We start from the raw sequence: 7,939 nt of genomic DNA on the forward strand, positions 1-7,939 counted from the left end.
TTACTTGAAGATATTTCGCTTGTCTCTGTAGGCCTCAATGCTCTCCAAATGTCCACTTGCAGATTCTACCTAAAGAGTGTTTGAAAACTGCTCAATCAAAACAAAGTTTCAACTCCGTGAGATGAATGCACAGAATAGAAAGAGGTTTCACAGAATGCTTCAGTGCAGCTTTTTTGGTGAGATATTTCATTTTTCACCATAGGCCACATATTTCTCCAAATGTCCAATTGCATATTCTAGAAAAAGAGTGTTTCAAAACTGCTCAATCAAAAGAAAGTTACTAGTCTGTGAGGTGAATGCACAGAATAGAAAGAAGTTTCACAGAATGCTTCTGTGTAGTTTTTATAGTGAGATAATTCGTTTTTCACCATGAGCCTCAATGTTCTCCAAATGTCCACTTGCGGATTCTACAAACAGTGTGTTTCAAAACAGATCAATCAAAAGAAATGTTCAACTCTGTTGGATGAATGCACAGATCAGAAAGAAGTTGCACAGAATGCTTCTGTGTAGTTTTTATAGTAAGATAATTCGTTTTACACCATAGGCCTCAATGCTCTCCAAATGTCCACTTACAGATTATACAAAAAGAGTGTTTCAAAACAGCTCAATCAAAAGAAGAGTTCAGCTCTGTTAGATGAATGCACGGAACAGAGAAAAGTTTCTCAGAATGTTTCTGTGTAGTATTTACTTGAAGATATTTCATTTTTCACTATTGGCCTCAATGTTCCCCAAATGTCCACTTGCAGATTCTACAAAAATGAGTGTTGCAAAACTGCTCAATCAAAAGAAAGTTTCTACTCTGTGAGGTGAATGCACAGAATAGAACAAAGTTTCACAGAATTCTTCTGTTAATATTTATGGGGCTATATTTCGTTTTTCATTGTAGGCCACAATATTCTCCAACTGTCCACTTGCAGATTCCACAAAAAGAGTTTCAAAACTGCTCAATCAAAAGAAAGGTTGAACTCTGTGAGATGAATGCACAGAATCGAAAGAAGTTTCACAGAAGGCTTCAGTGTAGTTTTTACTTGAAGATATTTCATTTTTCACTGTAGGTCTCAATTTTCTCCAAATGTCCACTTGCAGATTCCACATAAAGTGTATTTCAAAACTGCTCAATAAAAAGAATGGTTCAAATCTGTGAGATGTACGCACAGAATAGAAAATAGTTTCACAGAATGCGTCAATGTAGTTTTTATGGGAAGATATTCCGTTTTTCACCGTAAGCCTCAATGTTCTCCCAATATCCACTTGCAGATTCTACAAAAACTGTGTTTCAAAACAGCTCAATCACAATTAAAGTTCAACTCTGTTAGACGAATGCACGGAATAGAGAAAAGTTTCACAGAATTTTTCTGTGTAGTTTTTATGGGAAGATGTTTCCTTTTTCATCGTAAGCGTCAAACTTCTCAAATTGTCCACTTGCAGATGCTACAAAAAGAGTGCTTCCAAACAGCTCAATCAAAAGAAAGTTTCAAGTCTCTTAGAGGAAAGCATAAATCATAAAGTAGTTTCACGGAATGCTTCCGTGTAGTTTCTACTTGAAGATATTTCTTTTTTCACAAAAGACCGCAATATTCTCCAAAGGTACACTTGAGGATTCTACAAAAAGTGTGTTTCAAAACTGCTCAATCAAAAGAAATGTTCAACACTGTGAAATGAATGCACAGAATAGGGAAATGTTTCACAGAATGCTTCTGTGTAGTTTTTATAGGAACATATTTCATTTTTCACCCTAGACCTCATAGCTCTCCAAACGACCCTTGCAGATTCTAGAAAAAGAGTGTTTCAAAACTCCTCAATTAAGGGAAGCTTTCTACTCCGTGAGATGAATACTCAGAATAGAAAGAAGTTACACAGAATTCTTCAGTGTAGTTTTTAGAGTAAGATAATTCGTTTTTCAACATAGGCCTCAATGTTCTCCAAAGGTCCACTTACAGATTGTACAAAAGGAGTGTGTCCCAGCAGATCAATCAAAATAAATGTTCAACTCCGTAGGATGAATGCACAGACCAGAAAAACGTTTCACAGAATGCTTCTGTGTAGTCGTTATTTGCAGATATTCCTGTTTCCACGATAGGCCTCAATGTGCTGCGAATGTCCACTTGTAGTTTCTACAAAAAGAGTGTTTCAAAACTGCTCAATCAAAAGAAATGTTCAACTCTGTGTGACGAATGCACAGAAGAGAAAGAAGTTTCACAGAATGATTCAGTGTAGTTTTTATGTGAAGATATTTCGTTTTTCACCAAAGGCCTCAATGTTCTACAAATGTCCGCTTGCAGATTCTACAAAAAGAGTGTGTCAAAACAGCTCTATCCAAAGAAAGGTTCAACTCCATTCGATGAATGCACAGAACAGAAAAAAGTTCCATAGAAGGTTTCTGTGTGGTTTTTACATGAAGATATTTCGTTTTTCACTGCAGGCCACAATATTCTCCAAGTGTCCAGTTGCAGATTCTACGAAAAGGGCGTTTCAAAAGTGCTCAATCAAAAGAAAGGTTCAACTCTGTGAGATGAAGGCACAGAATAGAAAGCAGTTTCACAGAATCCTTCTCTGTAGTTTTCACGGGAAGATATTTCGTTTTTAGCCATAGGCCTCAACGTTCTCCAAATGTCCACTTGCAGATTCTACAAAAAGTGTGTTTCAAAACAGCTCCATCAAAAGAAAGGTTCAACTCTGTCAGGTGAATGTGCAGAACAGGGTAATGTTTCACAGAATGCTTCTGTGTAGTCTTTATGGGAAGATATTTCGTTTTTCACTACAGGCCTCAAATTTCTCCAAATATCCAATTGCGGATTCTACAAAAAGTGTTTTTCAAAACAGACCAGTCAAAAGAAAGGTTCAACTCGGTTGGATTAATGCACAGATCAGAAAAAGTTTCACAGAACGCTTCTGTGTAGTTTTTATTTTCAGATATTCCTTTATCCGCGATAGGCCTCAAGGCGCGGCAAGTGTCCACTTGCAGATTATAAGAAAAAAGAGTGTTTCAAAACTGCTCAATCAAAAGAAAGGTTCTACTCTGTGAGGTGAACGCACAGAATAGAAAGAAGTTTTACAGAATGCTTCTGTGTATTTTTTATGGGAAAACATTTTGTTTTTCACCACAGGCCTCAATGTTCTCCAAATGTCCACTTGCAGATTCTACAAAAAGAGGGTTTAAAAAAACAGCTCAATCAAAAGAAAGGTTAAATTCTGTTAGATGAAAGCACAGATTACAAAGAAGTTTCACAGAATGCGCCTCTGTAGTTTTTACTTGAAGATATTTCGCTTGTCTCTGTAGGCCTCAATGCTCTCCAAATGTCCACTTGCAGATTCTACCTAAAGAGTGTTTGAAAACTGCTCAATCAAAACAAAGTTTCAACTCCGTGAGATGAATGCACAGAATAGAAAGAGGTTTCACAGAATGCTTCAGTGCAGCTTTTTTGGTGAGATATTTCATTTTTCACCATAGGCCACATATTTCTCCAAATGTCCAATTGCATATTCTAGAAAAAGAGTGTTTCAAAACTGCTCAATCAAAAGAAAGTTACTAGTCTGTGAGGTGAATGCACAGAATAGAAAGAAGTTTCACAGAATGCTTCTGTGTAGTTTTTATAGTGAGATAATTCGTTTTTCACCATGAGCCTCAATGTTCTCCAAATGTCCACTTGCGGATTCTACAAACAGTGTGTTTCAAAACAGATCAATCAAAAGAAATGTTCAACTCTGTTGGATGAATGCACAGATCAGAAAGAAGTTGCACAGAATGCTTCTGTGTAGTTTTTATAGTAAGATAATTCGTTTTACACCATAGGCCTCAATGCTCTCCAAATGTCCACTTACAGATTATACAAAAAGAGTGTTTCAAAACAGCTCAATCAAAAGAAGAGTTCAGCTCTGTTAGATGAATGCACGGAACAGAGAAAAGTTTCTCAGAATGTTTCTGTGTAGTATTTACTTGAAGATATTTCATTTTTCACTATTGGCCTCAATGTTCCCCAAATGTCCACTTGCAGATTCTACAAAAATGAGTGTTGCAAAACTGCTCAATCAAAAGAAAGTTTCTACTCTGTGAGGTGAATGCACAGAATAGAACAAAGTTTCACAGAATTCTTCTGTTAATATTTATGGGGCTATATTTCGTTTTTCATTGTAGGCCACAATATTCTCCAACTGTCCACTTGCAGATTCCACAAAAAGAGTTTCAAAACTGCTCAATCAAAAGAAAGGTTGAACTCTGTGAGATGAATGCACAGAATCGAAAGAAGTTTCACAGAAGGCTTCAGTGTAGTTTTTACTTGAAGATATTTCATTTTTCACTGTAGGTCTCAATTTTCTCCAAATGTCCACTTGCAGATTCCACATAAAGTGTATTTCAAGACTGCTCAATAAAAAGAATGGTTCAAATCTGTGAGATGTACGCACAGAATAGAAAATAGTTTCACAGAATGCGTCAATGTAGTTTTTATGGGAAGATATTCCGTTTTTCACCGTAAGCCTCAATGTTCTCCCAATATCCACTTGCAGATTCTACAAAAACTGTGTTTCAAAACAGCTCAATCACAATTAAAGTTCAACTCTGTTAGACGAATGCACGGAATAGAGAAAAGTTTCACAGAATTTTTCTGTGTAGTTTTTATGGGAAGATGTTTCCTTTTTCATCGTAAGCGTCAAACTTCTCAAATTGTCCACTTGCAGATGCTACAAAAAGAGTGCTTCCAAACAGCTCAATCAAAAGAAAGTTTCAAGTCTCTTAGAGGAAAGCATAAATCATAAAGTAGTTTCACAGAATGCTTCCGTGTAGTTTCTACTTGAAGATATTTCTTTTTTCACAAAAGACCGCAATATTCTCCAAAGGTACACTTGAGGATTCTACAAAAAGTGTGTTTCAAAACTGCTCAATCAAAAGAAATGTTCAACACTGTGAAATGAATGCACAGAATAGGGAAATGTTTCACAGAATGCTTCTGTGTAGTTTTTATAGGAACATATTTCATTTTTCACCCTAGACCTCATAGCTCTCCAAACGACCCTTGCAGATTCTAGAAAAAGAGTGTTTCAAAACTCCTCAATTAAGGGAAGCTTTCTACTCCGTGAGATGAATACTCAGAATAGAAAGAAGTTACACAGAATTCTTCAGTGTAGTTTTTAGAGTAAGATAATTCGTTTTTCAACATAGGCCTCAATGTTCTCCAAAGGTCCACTTACAGATTGTACAAAAGGAGTGTGTCCCAGCAGATCAATCAAAATAAATGTTCAACTCCGTAGGATGAATGCACAGACCAGAAAAACGTTTCACAGAATGCTTCTGTGTAGTCGTTATTTGCAGATATTCCTGTTTCCACGATAGGCCTCAATGTGCTGCGAATGTCCACTTGTAGTTTCTACAAAAAGAGTGTTTCAAAACTGCTCAATCAAAAGAAATGTTCAACTCTGTGTGACGAATGCACAGAAGAGAAAGAAGTTTCACAGAATGATTCAGTGTAGTTTTTATGTGAAGATATTTCGTTTTTCACCAAAGGCCTCAATGTTCTACAAATGTCCGCTTGCAGATTCTACAAAAAGAGTGTGTCAAAACAGCTCTATCCAAAGAAAGGTTCAACTCCATTCGATGAATGCACAGAACAGAAAAAAGTTCCATAGAAGGTTTCTGTGTGGTTTTTACATGAAGATATTTCGTTTTTCACTGCAGGCCACAATATTCTCCAAGTGTCCAGTTGCAGATTCTACGAAAAGGGCGTTTCAAAAGTGCTCAATCAAAAGAAAGGTTCAACTCTGTGAGATGAAGGCACAGAATAGAAAGCAGTTTCACAGAATCCTTCTCTGTAGTTTTCACGGGAAGATATTTCGTTTTTAGCCATAGGCCTCAACGTTCTCCAAATGTCCACTTGCAGATTCTACAAAAAGTGTGTTTCAAAACAGCTCCATCAAAAGAAAGGTTCAACTCTGTCAGGTGAATGTGCAGAACAGGGTAATGTTTCACAGAATGCTTCTGTGTAGTCTTTATGGGAAGATATTTCGTTTTTCACTACAGGCCTCAAATTTCTCCAAATATCCAATTGCGGATTCTACAAAAAGTGTTTTTCAAAACAGACCAGTCAAAAGAAAGGTTCAACTCGGTTGGATTAATGCACAGATCAGAAAAAGTTTCACAGAACGCTTCTGTGTAGTTTTTATTTTCAGATATTCCTTTATCCGCGATAGGCCTCAAGGCGCGGCAAGTGTCCACTTGCAGATTATAAGAAAAAAGAGTGTTTCAAAACTGCTCAATCAAAAGAAAGGTTCTACTCTGTGAGGTGAACGCACAGAATAGAAAGAAGTTTTACAGAATGCTTCTGTGTATTTTTTATGGGAAAACATTTTGTTTTTCACCACAGGCCTCAATGTTCTCCAAATGTCCACTTGCAGATTCTACAAAAAGAGGGTTTAAAAAAACAGCTCAATCAAAAGAAAGGTTAAATTCTGTTAGATGAAAGCACAGATTACAAAGAAGTTTCACAGAATGCGCCTCTGTAGTTTTTACTTGAAGATATTTCGCTTGTCTCTGTAGGCCTCAATGCTCTCCAAATGTCCACTTGCAGATTCTACCTAAAGAGTGTTTGAAAACTGCTCAATCAAAACAAAGTTTCAACTCCGTGAGATGAATGCACAGAATAGAAAGAGGTTTCACAGAATGCTTCAGTGCAGCTTTTTTGGTGAGATATTTCATTTTTCACCATAGGCCACATATTTCTCCAAATGTCCAATTGCATATTCTAGAAAAAGAGTGTTTCAAAACTGCTCAATCAAAAGAAAGTTACTAGTCTGTGAGGTGAATGCACAGAATAGAAAGAAGTTTCACAGAATGCTTCTGTGTAGTTTTTATAGTGAGATAATTCGTTTTTCACCATGAGCCTCAATGTTCTCCAAATGTCCACTTGCGGATTCTACAAACAGTGTGTTTCAAAACAGATCAATCAAAAGAAATGTTCAACTCTGTTGGATGAATGCACAGATCAGAAAGAAGTTGCACAGAATGCTTCTGTGTAGTTTTTATAGTAAGATAATTCGTTTTACACCATAGGCCTCAATGCTCTCCAAATGTCCACTTACAGATTATACAAAAAGAGTGTTTCAAAACAGCTCAATCAAAAGAAGAGTTCAGCTCTGTTAGATGAATGCACGGAACAGAGAAAAGTTTCTCAGAATGTTTCTGTGTAGTATTTACTTGAAGATATTTCATTTTTCACTATTGGCCTCAATGTTCCCCAAATGTCCACTTGCAGATTCTACAAAAATGAGTGTTGCAAAACTGCTCAATCAAAAGAAAGTTTCTACTCTGTGAGGTGAATGCACAGAATAGAACAAAGTTTCACAGAATTCTTCTGTTAATATTTATGGGGCTATATTTCGTTTTTCATTGTAGGCCACAATATTCTCCAACTGTCCACTTGCAGATTCCACAAAAAGAGTTTCAAAACTGCTCAATCAAAAGAAAGGTTGAACTCTGTGAGATGAATGCACAGAATCGAAAGAAGTTTCACAGAAGGCTTCAGTGTAGTTTTTACTTGAAGATATTTCATTTTTCACTGTAGGTCTCAATTTTCTCCAAATGTCCACTTGCAGATTCCACATAAAGTGTATTTCAAGACTGCTCAATAAAAAGAATGGTTCAAATCTGTGAGATGTACGCACAGAATAGAAAATAGTTTCACAGAATGCGTCAATGTAGTTTTTATGGGAAGATATTCCGTTTTTCACCGTAAGCCTCAATGTTCTCCCAATATCCACTTGCAGATTCTACAAAAACTGTGTTTCAAAACAGCTCAATCACAATTAAAGTTCAACTCTGTTAGACGAATGCACGGAATAGAGAAAAGTTTCACAGAATTTTTCTGTGTAGTTTTTATGGGAAGATGTTTCCTTTTTCATCGTAAGCGTCAAACTTCTCAAATTGTCCACTTGCAGATGCTACAAAAAG

This window comes from Symphalangus syndactylus, chromosome 18 (assembly GCF_028878055.3).
Source record: "Symphalangus syndactylus isolate Jambi chromosome 18, NHGRI_mSymSyn1-v2.1_pri, whole genome shotgun sequence".
In the NCBI taxonomy this organism is placed as follows: Eukaryota; Metazoa; Chordata; class Mammalia; order Primates; family Hylobatidae; genus Symphalangus; species Symphalangus syndactylus.